The sequence below is a fragment of the Plectropomus leopardus genome, chromosome 18 (genome assembly GCF_008729295.1).
Source record: "Plectropomus leopardus isolate mb chromosome 18, YSFRI_Pleo_2.0, whole genome shotgun sequence".
Classification (NCBI taxonomy): Eukaryota; Metazoa; Chordata; class Actinopteri; order Perciformes; family Serranidae; genus Plectropomus; species Plectropomus leopardus.
The window spans coordinates 11,164,685-11,181,413 of NC_056480.1; the positions used below are offsets into that span (position 1 = coordinate 11,164,685).

Genomic DNA, 16,729 nt, shown 5'->3' on the forward strand with positions numbered 1-16,729 from the left:
AGCATATATGTTGAACTGCCAAACAAATTATTGAGGCCCACTTTATTATTTATCACATAGAAAAGCAAATGCTATACAAAGAGAAGTATTTTCCCTCTTCTATCTTCTTTTTTCTTCTGTCCCATGACAGTAAGGGCTGTTATAATACACAAAACTATACACATACTACACACATTAATAATAATACTAATGCTAATATTAATACTACTACTGCTTTTACTACTAATAAGAATAATGATAATGATAATAATAATAATAGAACATAGCACTTTTAAGAACAGAGTTTATAAAGTGCTTTGACAAACATGGCAAAGCAGTAGCAACAAGTTACTTGCAGAGGTAACATAACTATAACAGCCAAAAAATAATGCCAAACTAAGACCAGACAAAATTTAAAGTAGAATTAAACAAGAGAGAAACAATAACAAAACAAAAATAACAATAACGGCCCATACCAATAAGAGTTAATAAAATTCAATTAATATTAGCAGTAAACACAGAAATAATGGTACTAATAATAGAATTAAATATGATTGAGACAGAATAAAAGAATGAAAATAAAATAGATTAACAAAAATAGACAACATAACATACAAGCAAGTTTATGAAAATTAGTTTTAAGGAGTGATTGAAATAATATGCTGACATACTTATTGTAAGCATACCCTGTCATGTGCGCACATAACTAAACGGGTGGACACACACACACACACACACGTTAGGAATAGCGAATCCAGTTGCAGATTAGAAACAGGGATTATGAAATTGTGGTTTGATACAGATTGAGGTAGAACACAAAGAGAGTTAGATGTTATGATTTGAGTCCAGTCTTTACATGTATAATATATTTTTAGTTTTATTTGATAAGTAGACAGATTAGGCCTATAATCTATAATCGGATTATAATATTCAGGTGTTTTTAAAATTGTAGTTTTTTGGTTGTTTTTTTGTTTTTTGTTTTTTTTTTTTGCTTCCCTTCATTTATATACATGGGGTGAACACAATAATAGAAACCTGTCACCATAACACAATAAAATTCAACAGTACCCCAAACAAAATTACATCTTCCAAAACCACCTACGATATTTCTGACAGCTAAACATAATACACTCCATGAAAGCAGAATTTGGTGTTACACTTTAACATGTACTTTATGAAGATGTTTTATTTGTTTTTTTATTGAATCAATCCTGGTCTTTTCCTTTATTTGCTGCTTTGGGTCACTTAACTTAAAGCACAGAAACAGGTTGCTAGGCAGTGTGAAGGTTTGCAGCAAGATCGCAGGCACAAAAAATATTAAAATAACATATATATGAAAAAATAAAATTCAGTTTTATATCATCCAACAAACTCTGTGATTTCGATAGCAACAACACGGAGGTAATGGCTCGCCGTGATCGTATAGTGGTTAGTACTCTGCGTTGTGGCCGCAGCAACCCCGGTTCGAATCCGGGTCACGGCAGTTGGTTTTGACCCAGAGAGGGAGCCGTAACGATGACAGACAGCGTGTGAACCATGCAGCGCAAAACAGTTAGTTTCTGCATTGCTCTCTCAGAAACTGAATTAAAGAAGGAAAATAAGCAATCACCAAAGTACAGCTGTACAGCCTGATCAATTCCGCAACAATGATTATCGTTTCCTCCTATATTTGATAGACCTAGTCACTTTTGTTTAACTTCTGTCATGGTCAGACACGGAGAGAATTAAAAAAACATGAAAGTAGAAGAATGCACATTCACCAGAATGCAGGAAACTAAGTTTTTGATGCTTCAATATTTCTAAGGGAGGACCTCAAACCCAGCTTTTTAATAGGTTAGGCTATATGCCCCCTCCATATAAAATAAAGAGGTCTAAGGTTCCTCCAGGGTTCTAACAAAATTTAGCGTTGGACTTAGACCTACAGGTCGACAGGTAAGTAGGCCAAATTGAATGGACTCGCATCTTTTTCAGCTCACCATGGCATAAACTTAGTTGACATGCCTTTCCGCGGTTACAAGCGACAACCAGCCAGCCGTGATCGTATAGTGGTTAGTACTCTGCGTTGTGGCCGCAGCAACCCCGGTTCGAATCCGGGTCACGGCAGCTTATTTTAATGGATAGATGAGTACCCTGATTAGGGGGCAGCGCATGGGAAGTTGTCTTGTTTGTGTTGGAAACATGGTCAGAAGGTAATTTGCAACAAAAGAAGGAAATGCCCCCAAATCATCAAGATATTAGTAAAACAATAATGATAATAAATAAATAAATAAAAAAAGACTTGGCAAAGTGCTTAATAATCTGTAATTATTCTGTAACATAATTCCAAATATGTAATCATGATAATTTTAAATGTAGTTTTTCCCTAGCCTTTTTCTTTTTTTACCCTAACAGCTCAGTCAGAACAACAGATTTGATCATGAGGTGATGTAAATGATGGGTTAATTTCTTGATGTGAATACCCTAGCAGTTAAGAAAAAAGTCACTAGATCAGTGATTTACAACAGCATCACATGATCTGTTTTTTAAAGAATAATTGCAAAGTTTTAAAGAAGCACAATTTAACAAAATGTGGAGATTATCCACAAGTTCTTAACTCTGCACCAGTATACTAGGCTACGTGGTTTGAATGTAGCATAGGTTATATGTGGCCATACAGACTTGTGTGTCAGATATTCCCCACCACGTAGGGACCTTGGGACCAAAAATGAAAGATATTAATGTTTTTAGAAATTTTGGCTTGATGGAAAGATTCAGGAAGTCCTGAAAACCATTACGGTTCATGTATCAGGGAACATAAAATGGGAATACCGGCTTATATGTGGAAATCCATACCCCTGGGCAATATTTAACCCAAATGTACTGTGATGGCAAGTAAAGACCACCAGATGTCATCTTTGAACCGGTGCAGCGGAGAGGGGGGCACATTGATATAAACTGCACTCCTTGAAGAATACTACCTGGCATTTAGGTTAATAAATGAGAACATTATACAAGCTACAAGTTGCAAGATTCAATTTATAATTAAACAGGCTTTGACATGACATATTTACTTTGCAGAGGATGTTGTCATTTTAGTCAGTCATGCAAGTACATGAGTGTCTAACAATTTAATACCAGGGCTGTTAACTGATTAGGGGCCCCAAAAGCCCTGAGATCACTCATATCAAGTGGTTATATGTAACTTGATTAATTGCAGATTTGTTTAGATACCACTGAAGTGCAATAAGCTATCATCTGATCCATAATTCCTTTATTATCCTTTATTATGACCCAGTATGCCTTTTTACTCTTCTACTGTTTTGTTATATCAAATTAACAAAGAGTTTATACAAGTAGGCTTACAGCTGCAATGATTAGTTGATTAATCAATCAGTCAATTCACAGAAAATTAGATGCCAACCATTTGATAAACATTTCATTCTTTTTTTCTGTTTTTAAGTGATTTTTGGTTTGAAGGGATGATATTTTCATTTTTTTTGTGGTTTCATTTTTTTATATTCCTCTTTTAAAAACACATGTGTGGAGGTTGTTTTTTCCCCATATTTTTATTTTTGAAGTTTTAGGTGTTATTCTAATTTCTTTTATAATTTTCACTTTTTGGATATTTTTTCTTTTTTTTAAGTATTTTGAGTTTGGGGTTGCTTTTTCTTGTCTTTGTTTTTCCTTGTAATATTGAGTTTTTTGGAAATCAAGTGAAATGCCAAATATTCACTGGTAAATATTAGGCCTTGAACGCCATTAGATAGTCTTAAATTTGGATTTGTGAGGTTGTAATTGTCAAAAATATTTGATCTTATTTCATTTATCCAACCACCCACTCAAATGAGTCAATCTCTTCTGCTTTTTGGTGTAACAAACCTTTAAACCTACCACTGAACATGATCCTTTACTTTACACTTGCACATAGCAAAACATAGATTAACCTGCACAAGACCACATTGTTACCTTTACACTCTAATAAGAAAAAACATGACTTGATCTGCTCTGACCTCTTATGCTTTTAAGGCCTATTAGGCAGTAAGAGTCATCAAATACTCTTAAATTTGAATGTTTGAGGTCGTAATTGTGAAAAATATTTGATCTATTTTTCATTTCTTCAACCATCCATCCATTTCTACTTGGAAGTTTGTTTTTTTTTTTTTTCTTCTATTTTTTAATATATAGATTGGCCTTTCTTTGACCATTTCCTTCAAATTAAAAAAAGTTGTTTGTTTTTTTTTAATTATTTCATTTTTTTATGTGTGTATTTGTGCTTTTTTTCTTAAGATTTTTCCAAATTGGGTACTTTGACTTTAATTAGGCCGACTTTAAATGCATTCCCTGATTATACGTACTTACTTTTACTTAAGTAAAGTAAAAGATCTGAATACTTCCACCACTGCATGCCAAGTATCTTCACATTTATTCATTCATTCATTCATGGGTTGCAGTTTGCTGTGCCTGAGGCGAGGCTTTCCTCAGAGGGAGTAGTTTCTCTCCCTCTCTGTGAGTGAGTGCGTCGCTCCCTGCAGCGGCCATATTGGAATGCTGGATGTGGAGGGGAAGCAGGAACAAGCGACGGGAGAGGGAGAAGGGGGAGAGAGGCAGGAGCGAAAAAAGCACCAACAGTGACTAGTCCTAGCTCTGTAACTGAAATAACGGATTATTCACCGACTGTTAACAACTTCTTCCGCCGGTAAAGTCAACACAAACCTCCCGGACGTCTCCTGGAGCAAGTCAACGTAAGTGGTTGTGTTTTTTGGGGGGGATTATTTCCAAAGCTAACGTTAAAAGAAAGTAACGTTATGGGATGCGGCTGCTTTAACGTTCGTCCTGGTTAGCCGTTTCCTTTCCCGGGTTTTAAACTCCTCACTTTTCTAGAAATGTGTGAACAACTATTAACTCAGCTTAGCTTTACAGCACGATAACTAGGACGTAGTTTTACCTTTTTGTAAGTTGTAGCAGTTGAAAGGAAGAGTGACCCACTGCCACCAAACTCGTCGCCACAGTCACATGGAGTGAATGTGGAGTAATGTTAACTCCGGTAAATAAGTGAACAGGATTAACCTACATCTAGCTTCTAAATCTCTGTCTTAAATACTTTTTGTTCCCAGTGTCAAGGATACAAAGCTGTTTGGTCACCTTGATTTCCGTCCCAAGCAAACTGAACTCTTCCTTTCTATCTTAATGGACCAGTTATGTTTCATTTTTTCCACTTAGTGTGTTTCTGAGGACTTTTATAAACCCAACTAACCAATATGGCCCAGTTATCTGTCCCAGTTATTTAGGTTTTTGGCTACATAAGTGTGTTGCTTGGTTAGGTGCAGGCTGTAATATGATTTGCCTGCCTACACTCGCTTTCATTCAGCTGTTATTAACAGGCTAATCAGGTGTGTATCACTTATTCATCCACAAATGTAATATTGCAAATCAGAGCTGAAACAATAAGTCAAATAATGGATTGTTTCAGTTGCTAAGCCAAGCAAAATGCCAAATATTTACTGGTCAGGGTCTTTGGTGGGTCTTAAAAGAAGAATAATTGATTGTTTCAGCCATTTAGTCGAGCAAAATGCCAAATATTCACTGGTCACCGTGTCTGCTGGTCCTTTAAAGTTGGATAATGAATTGATTCAGTCGTTTAGTCAAGCAAAATGCCAAATGTTCACTCGTCAGGGCGTCTGCTGGTCCTTAAATGTTGAATAATGAATTGATTCAGTTGTTTAGTCAAGCGAAATGCCAAATATTCACTGGTCAAGGTGACTGCTGATCCTCAAAAAGTCATATAATGTCTTATGTTCAGTGTAATTAATCTTAGCCCTTAACAGTCATTAAATAGTCTTAAAAATGAATTTGTGAGGTCGTAATTGTCAAAAATATTTGATGGTATTTCATTCTTCCAACCATCCATTCAAATGAGCCAAGCCCCTTTGCATGAAAATCCACTTTTCAGGTGTTACAAATCCTTAAATCTTTGACTAAGCCTAATACTTTACTTCATATTTGCACATATCTTTTAGCACAATGTAGATTAACCTTACCCACTCTGTTAACTGTATTCTTACATAAAACCTACCTCTTCAAAGGACAACATGATTGCCTTTATATCTACTTGCAATGCTTAAAAAAGAAAAATATGATTTGTCCAAATTGGTCTTAAATGTTGCCAAAAAGGTTTTCCAAAGCATTCTATTTAAATGTCTCACACCAGTAGACATCCTGACTGGTTTTAGCTTCTTAGATGGGATTCGCTGCTTTTTCAGTTTTATATTAGACTTTTAAAGAGATCACCCACGGTACCCAGATCTTTCACATTTTATAAACAGTTATTTCACCACTCAAATACATGAAAAACAAGTCTTTGGTCCCACCACTAAGAACCTCAGATTGTTGGTGCTGTTCATTCATATTTTCTTGAATGATGGAGCATCTTTAAGTTCTCTCTCTCTCAAAAAAAAAAATACTGGTGTAAGAATATTTTTTCCCTTTATCTCTTGTATAACAAAATAATTACATGGATATAAGTAAATGCGTAGACGTTTAATGTCACTAAGTCCAAGTGTAGAATCTCCAAAACATGCTGTTTCTGCTTTCTGCATTTCCCAAGTGTGAAAGATTGCTTGAGCCTGATTTCCCTCTACTTCATATTCAAGATGCGAGAAAATGCTAATGAGTTGTGTTATCTTGAGGCCACTGAGGCTTCAGACCTACAGTATACTAATAGGGGTGCCGTTCTGCGCATTTTGAGTTGCAAATCTGTGGACAAGATACACTTAAATCAGGAGTTTGTGCACTGTTAGTGTAGGGAAAGCAGAGTTTCTTCAACCCTTTGAAACCTTGGGAAATTGGCTTGATTTCTTTCAAAAACATGGGTAGAAGGTGATGAGGAACTTGAATAGAAATGATCCCAATATTAGCAAGAAAATAGTCAAAAGTAAATGAAAATCACCTGAAAATTTGCACAAAAAAACAACAAACAAAAAAACACAGAATAAACAAACAACATCAAATAAATAAATAATTAAAAATAAAGAAAATTTATGAATATGCTTATTGAAATATAGTTGTTGCAACATTTTTCTATAATTACAAAAAAAAAAATCCTAACTCTACTTATTTCTTGCAATTTGCTGGACATTTCTTTCCAAGTTGCTAATTGCTCAAAAACCAAGTTGCTGAGGGTTCAAAGGTTTGAATACCTGTGAAAGGCGTCTGAGTGTAGCACGAGAAAAGTGATGTCGATCCAGGTTTGGAAGGGTTAGTTTATGCTGTGGTTTATGGATGCACCTGCTAGTCCACTGTTTGATTGGGGCATTCAAAAATAAATGTAATTTACTTAAAAAAGCAAAATTCTTTTCATCTGAATAATAGCTGTTGTGGTGAGAAACTGTCTCAAGAGGACGCCCTACAGACACGACTATAAAAAGCTTAAGTTTTAATGGTTTGTCTCATATGTTGCTTGTTCTAGACACATGGCACTAAACGTTTTCAGCTGCATCCTCTAACCAAGCAATTAATTTAAATGGTATTGATTGGAAATGACATTCACAGAGCTTTCCACAAGTCTGTGGGGCTATTTTTTAATTAGCTCACACTGCTAATTAGCTTATCCACTTGCTAAGCTTGTATTTAGTTCCACTCTGGCTGCTTTTATTCAGCTCACTTACCGTGACCGAGCTTTACACCACATGCTGCACTACTTTTTTCAGTGATTTTTGATGGTAAATTTGTCAAGACAGTGACAGCTTACTATGGCAGTTTTGCCAATTTATACAAATGATAGCACACGGCCTTTAAGTGGGACAGATACAGTATACCGTTTGTCTTATTTGATTACATTGAGATTCATTTGATTCATGTGCGTTTGAACCACGTGGTGAACTACAGCCTCAGTCTACTAATTTGGCACCATAGGACCAAAATGAATGCAGCGTAAATCTTTTATCTGGAGTCGAAACATATTATTACCTTCAGTATGTGAAGCAAGCAGAAAACAACGCTGACATTCATCATGCGGCTCTGGGCAGTCCCTTCAAATGGACCCTCTACTATAGTTTTTAGTGTTTTTTTTATTTTTGCATTAGTGTGGACATGTAAGTTTAGGCTTTTGTGATAGATGTCAGTAAGTTGGTAGGAAATGCACTTCACAGAGAGCTACACCTTTGGTCCTGACACGACTCTTCCTGTGGCTGTACCACAGCAGGCTAATACAGGCGTGGCAGTAGTGTGTGTGTGTGTGTGTGTGTGTGTGTGTGTGTGTGTGTGTGTGTGTGTGTGTGTGTGTGTGTGTGTGTATGCGCTTGTGTTTCCGTGTGTGTAAATTGCAGAGCAGTGCAGGAGGCCTGTATTTATAGAAACACTTGACTACACTCAGAGATCTTACAGGAGCAGTCCATTGCATTGCAGAGAACTCTACTGTTTGTATTCTGTTTTTTCATTTTATTTCCACTTTTAAGTACGAGCTAAAAACATTCCTTTTTTACACTTCCTACTTCACCCAGTGTTGACTGCAAACTTATTTAAACTTGATTTTTTAAACTCATTTTAAATAATCCTTTTGCCGTTGTACTTTTTGTCTGTAATTTCGCTACTTTTTTTTAGTGATTTTAAAAAATCATTTAGTAATTATTTGTACTTTTTATATCTTTTCCCTTTCCTCTTTTATTTTAAGTCTCTATCCTTTAATATGTTTTATTGTATTGCTTTGTAAAGCATTTTGAATTTTCCTGTTGTATGAAATGTGCTTTACAAATAAAGCAGCCTTGCCTAATTCCTGCAAGGTTCATGCTCTGTTTTGGTCCCAACTTTTCTATTCTTTTGCAGTTATCTACTATGTATTCTACTCAAGCTTGTTCTATTCTAGACAGACAGACAGGCAGAGAAACTGTAGAGAAATAGACAAGAGGGTAACAAAGCCAGCAGTCTAGTGTCAGTAGATTGCAGTATGTGGTGTGACTCATAATGACTCCAACTAGTGATACCAATCACTGCAGACACATGTTGTGTGTGTGGAGGTCTGTAGATGCCCTGAATAAGAGTATGTGGGTCCTTAGTATGTGTGTCATGAGGAAATCATGATGCCAAATTAAATAATTTGTCTTGGCGATAAAGAACAACTCTCAACTTTGTAGCTTGAGCATTTTTTAAAAATAAGTTGTTTTCCTAGCCAACAAGGTGGCATTTTTACTCCCAGTTATTGGTTACTTCTTACCTACTGTGTAAATACTTGCAGCTGTGTGGAGGTCTATGCAGTTTCCTCACATTTTGCACAAATGTATGAATGCAGGGTTCCTGTGAATCCTCAAAAAGTCTAAGAGGCATTGAATTATTTATCTAAAAATAAGGCCTTAATTAGTTGGGCATATCTTATATCAATTTTTCAAAAGTCTTAAAAATGGTTGGACATGTTGTGTTTGTTTTACGGTTTTGCTTTGTAAACTTTGAAAGTAACTGGTATCATATTTTATTTATTCATGATTTATTTTTATTATGTAAAAAAAATTGCAGAAGTTCTCTGGCATAAACGTTACCAAAAAAGTATAATTTATGCTACAATAAATATTTGGGTGAAATGTCAGTTGATGTTTCCTTTTTTATTCAGTTTTGGGTGTTGTAAAATTTAATTCTTGGTGGTATTTAAAAAGTCTTAAGAAGTCTTACCTTAAAGCTGTTATTTGCAAACTTACCTCAGGAATCAAAATCATGAGTGCACATTTGAATTGAGGGAGTAGTGTTATTTGTCTTGCACATGAAGTATGACTAACTTTTTGTGTGTGTTTGTGCAAGTGCAGACATGTATGTGATTGTATGAGTGCTATAAATTTAGCTTCTATCTCCCGTTGAACTTATTCCCCTGCATCCTCCCGCATGTGGTTTCAGCTGTGAAGGAAAAGCAGTGTGTGAGTGTTTGTGTGTTTTTGCGGACAGGAGGCTGAATGAAGGTCCATTCCCTTAGCTTCTGGATTGGTTGCATTCAGGAAGCAGCCCCCACACCCCTCCATGCACACACACACACACACACACACACACACACACACACACACACACTCACAGAGCACTTACTGTACATCCTAAAGCATGCTGCGTCCCTCAGGAGCTGAAAGGAAAACGCCTTCTTCCTCTCAGCAGCAGCAACACTGCTCAGACATCTCTGGGTGTTTATGTGTGTTGGTATGTTTGTGTGTACCTGTGTGTGTGCATGTTTGCGCATGCTTGTTTTTGTGTGGTTGTGTACTGTGATAATGACTGTGCACTGTGATAATGACTGTGTTTACTGAAGATAACATGAATGAACACTGTCTTGGTTTTGTCAGTTGAAAACTTTTTTGTGCTCATCATAACTTGGTTTAACAATATGTGTGTGGATTCTTGAGGTTGAATTTTACAAAAAGATGATATTACCCAGAGAGTGGGCATCTGCCACCAGCAGTTGTTTGTATAATTGTCAGTGCGTCGTCTTCGATGAATGAATTTTTCCCAATGATTAGAACTGGGGCTGATCCAGGCATTTTTTGATTTAAGGATGAGCTGTATGAGGTGTAAACAGTAAAGAGAGCTGCACTTGTATAGTACTTTTCTATCATACACAAAGTTATCATACACATTATTTCTATATTTTGAACTTTTTATGCTAGTTTTATACATCGTATATTGTAGCATAAGGCACATAGTTTTATATTTTTACACACTTAGATCATTATACATATTTATGATTTTAAATATTTACATACTGGTGTAAATTAATATTTAAAAATAATTAGTACTATATATATAGTATATATATATATATATATACATATATATATATATATATATATATATAAAGTATATCTGATTCCTTATTTCTGATTTCTGACCATTCAAAGCTCTTAAACAGTACTTTTCACATTCACTTACATATACACTGATGAACACGGCCACTGTAAAACCTGCTTATCAGGTTTTTTAAACATTCATACACATTCACACACAGATGGAACAGTCATCAGCAGCAATCTGGGGCTCAGTATCTTCTCCAAAGATACTTTGACATGCTGGAGTAGCCAGGGATTGAACCGGCAACCTTAGGATTTTTTGACAACCCCCTCTACCTCCTGAGCCATAGCCGCTGTAGATGGCCAAAGTGTCTCTACTTCTCTTACTGTGCAAAAATGAAGCCAAAATATTCTGTATATGGTTACTGCTATGTTGCGCTTGTGACATCATTTGGAGCCAGAGTCTGCTCTGTGTCCGACCGATTGCGACCAGCTCAGATAACTATTTAAAATTAACTTATAAGAAACATGAACAAATGTTTGAACAAACGTGTGATAAGAGCTTATTAAAATGACAGAAACCATCTTTGGGAAAAATTTATTTGCCGTGTTCTTTGATCTTCAATCCGCTAACATGAAGGAGAGGCGGTATATGATCTGTACGGCAGCCAGCCACCGGGGGATGATCGAAATGTTTTGGCTTCGTTATTAGGGAGATGTGATGTAGATCTTTATTATACAGATTATAGGCTAGATGCATTTCCAATCAATTGTTTGCTCTGGTCCAGTGGCCAAAAACTCCCAATTGTGCTACTTGAAGACTTTGTGAGTAGTGTAATATAGTGGTAGTATGAAGTAGTAATGACATAGTTTACTTTTGGAGTGTCTGTATGTCAGCTGTCAAACTCCCACAGTGGGATTTGCCACACATTTGGAAAGGAATTCACTAATTTGCTTGTACATACAAGAGCCAACCATTTCAGAGATAAAATTTCTGCAGAATGTTGCAACAGAAATTATACTGATGCATCCACAATTTTTTTTTTATAACCTGAAGCTGTGTTATACCTCGGTTGAACAATGTAACTTAAGGATTGTGTATGAGTGAGTGTAGTTGGATTTATTGCAATCTTGATGCAAGTCTTTCTCAATAGATGGCTATGTACTGTACAGTATGCTTTATTTCTACGCAGTTGCTATAAAAACATGCATGAGTTTAATGGAAGACAGTATTTTAGCAGGTTGTCTGGCCTCGTCCAAATGCAGTCTTTTTAGAGTGAGTGTAGATGGACCACTGTGCAGCGTAGCATTCTTACTGTGTGCACCGAAATTTGCTACAATGGCAGGAAATGACATTGTAGTTAATGACTTGTCCCTCCTTGGGCCATGCACACACAAAGATGGACACACACACACACACACACACACACACACACACTTAAAGTGAGCAACCTTCGATCATGCAGGTCACTGGTGCAGCATGTCAGCGAGTGATGAATGGAACTGGAGCACAGCGATTCCCTCTAGTGTGTATATGTATATGTATGTATGTGTGGGTGGGTGCCTGTGTGTGTGTGTATGTGTGTGTCTGTGTGTGCAGACCTCAGACTTCTTGGCTCACAAGCAAAATGACTTGACAATCTAATGACCGCTCTCTTGTACCCTCAGTTTTCTCAAAGCGAAGCAGTGACTGACCTGCAGACTACAAAAGAACAATTACGACCACAGATATTGTAAATAAGTTGCCCTTCTCTCTCTCTCTGTGTGCGTCTGTTACTGTGTGTGTGTGTGTGTGTGTGTGTGTGTGTGTGTGTGTGTGTGTGTCGTGCTTGAGCGGACAGTCAGTGTAATTACATTGCAGTGAGTCAGAGAGGGAGAAAGAAAGAAGTAATTGTTGGGCTTTGTCATATAGACACACAGAGAAAAGAGGTGGGAGGAGCAGAATAAGCTGGGTGGAAAAGAGAGAGAAAAAACAGACGAGACAAGAAGAAAGGGTCCTAAGATGTACTATAGCACTAGATTCTTAAACACATTAAAACATTATCATTGGACCTGTGTGTGTATACAAAATGCGTCATTACCTACTGCACATGAATCTTCTTTTAGCTTTATCACTAGCCCCCACACTGTGCCTGTCCATTTGTTCAGCTGTCCACCAGTTGCAATATCTCAGGATATGTCTCAGACATCAAATGCACTTTGTTCACGCAACAAAAACAGAAGGAGGTAATTAGTGACTCTGTAGTAAGAGAAATAGTTTGACATTTTGGGAAATATGTTTATTTGCTTTTTTGCCAAGAGTCATATGAAAAGATGGATATCACTGTCATATGTGCAAAATAGAAATGAAACTACAAGCAGGTAGTTAGCTGAGTATTAAGTCTGGAAATGAAAGCTCAGTAATTTACACAAAAAACCAAAATGTAAAAGTTACCCCTTGTAAAAGTTTATTTACATTTCTACTTTTTATTGGCTGAAGGATGTCTTGGCTGGGTGCAGTTACTTCCTGAACTTCAGTGGGTCACTGGCAACCGCTGGCAACATGTCCTTTTTACACTTTCAGTTTTGCAGATATTAAACAAACAAGATATATGACAATTACACCCAATTACACAGATCCAAGTGGACTGAAGGCAACAGTTTAATGCTTTTATGTTTAAATTAAATTCACAAGTGTTGAGTAACTTGTATGTGGTTTTATTAACTAAATGAATTCAAACTTTTTTTCCTCTGATATTGCAGCTCAGTCATTACGCCAGCTTCTCTTTGACAATGTCTTAAGACAAAGAAGAGATATTGATTTATCATTGGTTGTGTATACCAGTTTGAGTGACTCTTTCGCAGGTTAAAGCTGGACATAAGCGAACAATCAGACAGAAAGAGCGAGAAAGAGAGGGAGTGAGTGAGAATGAGACCAAGGCAGACATCAGTGTCTGCTCGGCCAATCATATGACCTCATCTTTTCTCTAGATTCATGCACAGCCACACACCCATAAAAACACAGTCATAATAGATCTCAGGGAAACACACACATGGGCACACACATGTATCAGCAGTGACACACCTGGATACAAGCCATAGGTATGACATCACACACAGTTACAGACTGGTCTGCTACCATAAGCTAGTGCTGCTGAGGTCAGATGTGGGTATAATGCCTCAGTTTGTCTGTCTGTGTGTCAATGTATGTGTCTGTCTGTGTGATTAGTCACCAGCAGGGACTCTCCTGTAACAAAGGTTCATTGAAGAATAGTCTCAAGCCTGTCTCTTAGTCTGCAAAAATGTGTTTTCCCCTGTTTTTAGACTATTTCAACATTATATCAACAATGGCAAACACTGGAAAACTGGCATTTGTTGATTTTTAAAAGTCATACTTAATGGGGGTGGCAGAAATCTAGACATGGCAAAAAGAGATAAACAACAACAGAATTTGATAACACACCCTCTTCCTGCAGGTCATTTCTTTCCCTGCTCTGTCACAGGCCCCACTGACCACACGACCATGGTCATATGCAAATGCTTCATATGGTAACCCAGTGTTTCCCATACATCGATTTATTTAATCACATTTAATTGTAGAGTTGCTTGCAGCACGTTTGCTCAGCCCCTCCACCAAAAAAAAACAAACAGAAGCCACCCTGCTGTCTCCTCACTTCTCTCCCCGCTGCTGTGGACTTCCCTCTGAATTTAGCCAGTGCAAATCCACCCGCAACGGGTGTCACATTAGACTGGTGACCAGTGGCAGTGCTCGGTCTAACCTGTTAGCTGGGGAGAAGTTGAGGCTGTCTGTTCCCTTGGAGCTGGTGTTTGCACTGGCTGGAGTCCTGTTGCTGTGGTCTCTGAATAGGAGTCCAGAGCTCTCCTCCAGACGAGGTGGTCTGTAGTGGTGTAACACTGACGCTGCAGCTATGAGTCTTTGGCAGCGTTTAACAGATGGCTAAACTATTGGCAACATTTTCTCTCCATCTCTAAAAACTTTGCTGATATTGACATGTTTTCTTTGTCATACTCTCTTTGGGAATCCCTTTTTGATAGGTCTTTAAGTAAATCTGTTTCCTTTTTTTGGTTGCTTTGCAGTGTAGGCAGTTGTTGTCAGTGCCAGAATAGCAACTTTCTATACAGGATTTTCCACCATTGAATCACAAAGGGACATGGACGCCTTCTCTTTGAAATGATCTGTGATTGGCCAGAGTCCCATCCCATCCAGCTGCTTGAAGCTGATGGGAACATTTCTGTACAGATAAAGAAGTTCATTAGGTACCAAACAAACAATACTGGACTGTTGGATTAGGAATGGGGCTGATTGTGTACTTTCCAAAACTGTAACTTATGGATGGAATACAAAGTATTTTTATTACTTTTTTGATGTTCAGGCAAAGTAAAGAAGCCCATTAGCCCTTACAGACCCAATTTTTACAAATATATTTGAGGAAAAACAACGCAAAGTGACAGCAGCAGCAGCAGTGTTTCTCTTGCACTACAGAACACATTACTTGAAAGTACAACACCACTAGAGGGCGATGTTAACACACCAACTCATCAGGCAGAGATCTAAAGGACAGAATTTAGATCCACCTTCTAAATGAGAGTCAGTATTGTGGGGGCATGTATGTGTGTGTATGTGTGTGTGTTTGACATCTTGGCCTACTAATCCAGTGGCCCATTAATCTGCTTTACTCCTGAGCAACTCTCGTCTTGTCTGTCCGCCTGTTTGCTTGTGTGTGTGTGTGTGTGTGTGTGTGTGTGTGTGTGTGTGTGTGTGTGTGTGTGTGTGTGTGTAAGAGAGAGAGATCTTGTCTCTGTCATGGCTCATTCATAGTTAATGTAATGTGACATACTGGTTATGATATTAAGGATCAATGACAGCCAATTGATTTTATGGTAGTTTGAGCCCATTTTGAGGTCCATTTCTGCAGGCACAAACAGTGGAAAACAGCCATAGAAAGGAAAGTTCCAGCAAGAACAGATTTCTGCCTTTGGGACAAGGATGTTCATGCTCTCAAATGCTGACTTACTTCGTGTCTTATTAGTCTACTGTGATTCCGGACAAAAGTGTTGGCATAAAGATTACATCTGTTACGCACGTAAGTTCTTAAATAGTGTTTTATTTTGGCAGCCAACACACAAAATACCAAAAACAACAGAGATTTCTGACCACGGCTAACATACTTACCATCTGTATTAGTCCTGACAATTTGATATACATAATCGTTTTGCTGCATATCTGGTACAAAATGTAATTGGATGAAATCTTTAAATGAAGACTGTTAAATTGTGATAAATAGTTGAGAAATTACAGCCTAAGTTAAACTTTTCGAATCTGCACAGACCAAAACATCCTATTCCTGTAACTTACTTTTAATGTTTTTGTTTTTTTTAATTATGCATTCTTTACTAGTTTCAAGTTATCAAGTTTCATGATTTAAAGCCTGGGTTTACCACCCTTACTATCCCTGCTTTTGATTTGATTATAATACAATTGGATACTGGACTAAACAAAGTTAGTGGAACAATTGGCTGTTATTCCCTTTTTTTTTGTTCTGAAGATTGATGATTTCTGAAGGATAATGTTGAATAGAGAATATTGCATTATGATTAATTGAGGAGCGCCTCAGGGGCGCATGTGTGTCAGAAAGACAAAATAGCCAAAGGCATTACAGCTCACACTCTTCTCCCTCTCTTTCTTTTATATCACTCTCAGCTCTCTACCCCCCCCACCCCCCACCCATATGATTTCCCCCTTAACTTTGTCTTATTTTTTCCCATATTGTCCTGTTATTATCTGTATTTTATGCCCCTTTTCCTTCGTGTTTCTCACTCATATAAAGTTGTTGCATCGTGTCTTTTCATCTTTTCTTGTCTCTCCCTCCTCACTTGCTTTCCCTCTGAGTCCTGTACATCTGGCCACCCCTCTCCCCCTCCATCCGTCTCCTGGGAGACAAAGACTCCCCCTCCTCCTTCCTTCTTTTCTCCCTTTTCGTCTCCCTCCCCCCATTTCACTGTCATAGGCTGCATACTAC

General features: G+C 37.5%; 1 protein-coding gene and 2 non-coding genes across 3 annotated transcripts in view; all 3 read left to right on the plus strand.

The window, feature by feature from the left end:
- Positions 1-1,390: 1,390 nt before the first annotated feature.
- Positions 1,391-1,462, plus strand: trnah-gug. Its single transcript has one exon. It is a non-coding gene; the product is annotated as a tRNA-His (tRNA).
- Positions 1,463-2,010: 548 nt separating this feature from the next.
- On the plus strand, positions 2,011-2,082 carry trnah-gug. Its single transcript has one exon. It is a non-coding gene; the product is annotated as a tRNA-His (tRNA).
- Positions 2,083-4,539: 2,457 nt separating this feature from the next.
- ptk2aa (protein tyrosine kinase 2aa) overlaps positions 4,540-16,729 on the plus strand; it is a 77,940-nt gene continuing 65,750 nt past the window's right edge. The window contains exon 1 of the mRNA XM_042506100.1: positions 4,540-4,700. The gene's annotated coding sequence lies outside the window, so the exon portion shown is untranslated. The remainder of the gene's footprint in view (positions 4,701-16,729) is intronic.